The sequence below is a fragment of the Eurytemora carolleeae genome, unplaced genomic scaffold (assembly GCF_000591075.1).
Source record: "Eurytemora carolleeae unplaced genomic scaffold, Eaff_2.0 scaffold5, whole genome shotgun sequence".
Classification (NCBI taxonomy): Eukaryota; Metazoa; Arthropoda; class Copepoda; order Calanoida; family Temoridae; genus Eurytemora; species Eurytemora carolleeae.
The window spans coordinates 784,591-787,693 of NW_019396741.1; positions in this window are offsets into that span (position 1 = coordinate 784,591).

Here is a 3,103-nt window from a genome sequence, read left to right on the forward strand (position 1 = left end):
CAGGTTCGCTTTAAAGAGATTGAGTGAACATTAGTCAAGATTTTACCTTAGGGGAGAGTGTAATTTGATTTTCAAGTTCATTTTCATGATAAACTCCCAGTTCAAAATTGTAAACGCTTTCCGCCTACAATACAATACGTTAATAACATTTAATAATTATAAAACAATATAATTGAATTAAATTGTAATAAGAGTTTTCTGGGTTAACCATAAAGAATAAGAATTTTTAAGTCCGTGTTTTTGCATTCAGTGTTCCTTGTAGGCTTAAACTGTGCTTAATAATTTAGTAAATCATAATACTCATATCTTTATAGTTCTGGGTCGTTTTTACATTCTCATTCTTTGTGGGTAACCCTGTATGTGAGAAAAATGATGATTATATTTCTCCATGTTCTCGTCTCCGGAAACTACTGGTTTGCGGATGTATCCGATCTTATTGGTGGATTTCTTTATCTTGATATGGAAGACGATATTGGTTCCGCCACACTTTGGAATCAAGAATTAGATTTTTAAAACAGCGAAACAACGATGTTTGCTTCATTTTTGCTCAGACTCAGATAAAGGTTTAAAGGGTACCGTTGTGAATCAGGCATAACATTATTTTAGTGGGAGGGGGATGGGGGGCACTTGAAGTAAAAGTATTCACCTTTTCTGATAGTTTAATGGTAGCGCTGACCGTCATATTCTCACTTCCTTCCTCCTTCTCCTCCTCCTCCTCCTAGCAATTATTCCAAAAACAGGAATAAACAATTTTTATGTTGAAGGATTCTTTAATAAATTAATTACTGAAATCAATGGCGTATTCAGGAATTTGTCTAGGGGGGGGGGGACTAAGCCCCCATAGCCCCACCCACCTGTTATATAACGTCTAACAATCAATGTGTCATATTTCTTAAGAAGTTCGCATATTTTGTAAAACTGCAGAGTCAAAAAAGGTGTGGTTAGCGAAGTCTGGTGCAAAATTGCACCTTTTTTGTGTAACTCTCCTGTATGGTAATTTTTCAATATTTTTTGGAAATTTTTGGAATTTGTTTATTCTCCAATGTGGCCCCAAAATAAAATCCGCAAAAAGTTTATTTAGAAGTTTTTACCTGGGAAGCAGACTGGAAATTTTTAAATCTAATCACAGCCTCATTGCCAACAACCTCTGAACATGAATGAATAAATGAATAAATGAATAAATGAATAGATGAATAGATGAATAAATGATTAAATGAATAAATGAATAAATGAATAAATGAATAAATGAATAAATGAATAAATGAATAAATGAATAAATGAATAAATGATAAATGAATAATTGAATAGATGCATAATGAACAATTGAATAAAGGAATAAATGAAAAAATTAATAAAGGAAATAATTAGTAAATGAACAAATGAAAACATGAATAAATGATTGAATGAATAAATGAATAAATGAATAAATGAATAAATGAATAAATGAATAAATGAATAAATGAATAAATGAATAAATGAATAAATGAATAAATGAATAAATGAATAAATGAATAAATGAATAAATGAATAAATGAATAAATGAATAAATGAATAAATGAATAAATGAATAAATGAATAAATGAATAAATGAATAAATGAATAAATGAATAAATGAATAAATGAATAAATGAATAAATGAATAAATGAATAAATGAATAAATGAATAAATGAATAAATGAANGGAATAGGATGTTTAAAATCATATTTACATCTTTCCCCTTTTCCTATAAAGAAATTGAGTCTTGGCTACAAACCATCCCTATATCTTTGCAATCTGAGGATGTAAACCTTTGATATTTCAAACTTAGATTATTAAAATTGTTCATAGTTTGAAAAATAAAATCAAAGGTCTTCGACATTCGGTTGCTAAGATATAGAGATTTGAATCATATTTAACTATCATAAAATCAACCACTCAAATCAAACTATCATGAAATCAACCACTCAAATCAAACTATCATAAAATCAACCACTCAAATCAAACTATCATGAAATCAACCACTCAAATCAAACTATCATGAAATCAACCAAACAAATCATTTTGAATTAACCAATCTAATCATTATTTATGACATCAAGGAATTATGTTAAATTTAAAGAAAACATAAAAAAATTAATAAAATAATTTCAAAATTTTGAATTTTACCTTGTGATATGACCACTTCTTCAGTTTGGCATACGTCCTGAAAATTTTATTTTTTATTGTTTTATTGTATATAAATGAAACTGGGATAGGATGTCTAAAACTCATTTGTGACAAAACCACTTCTACAGTTTGGCATACGTCCTTAAATATTATTTTTTTTTATGGTATTATTGTAAAAAATAAACAGGGATAGGATGTTTCAAATCATATTTACATCTTTCCCCTTTTGAGTCTTGGCTACAAACCATCCCTATATCTTTGCAATCTGAGGATGTAAACCTTTGATATTTCAAACTTAAATTATTAAAATTGTTCATAGTTTGAAAAATAAAATCAAAGGTCTTCGACATTCGGTTGCTAAGATATAGAGATTTTAAAATGTGAGTTTCACTTAAAATTCATTTGATGAAAATTTGCCGGTATCGAAGAATAAGTCTCTTTACAGGCACAAAATTGCAAAAAAAATGTTTTTAAAATTAAAATTTGATCCTGAATCATCCTTAAATTTTTGGGGGAAAACCTAAGATTTGGATTGATATAAGTATTAAAAAAAAATTTCAAATTGTAAAGAATCAAATTAAACTATAATCATGAAATCAACCAATCAAATCAAACTATCATGAAATCAACCAATCAAATAATTTTAAATTAACCAATCTAATCATTATTTATGACATCAAGGAATTAAATTACAAAATAACCAATTAAATAAATCAATCAATCAAACTTTTATAAATTAATCAATCGATTCATTATAAATCAACCAAAGAAATTATCAATTAATTAAAAAATTAAATTATTATAAAATCAACCAATCAATAATTATATTCAACCAACCAATTCGTTATGAAATCAATAAATCAAAATATTATAAATCAACCAATCTAATTTTCATAAAATCAACAAGTCAAACTATTATGAATCAAATAATTAAATCATTACAAAATCAACCAATAA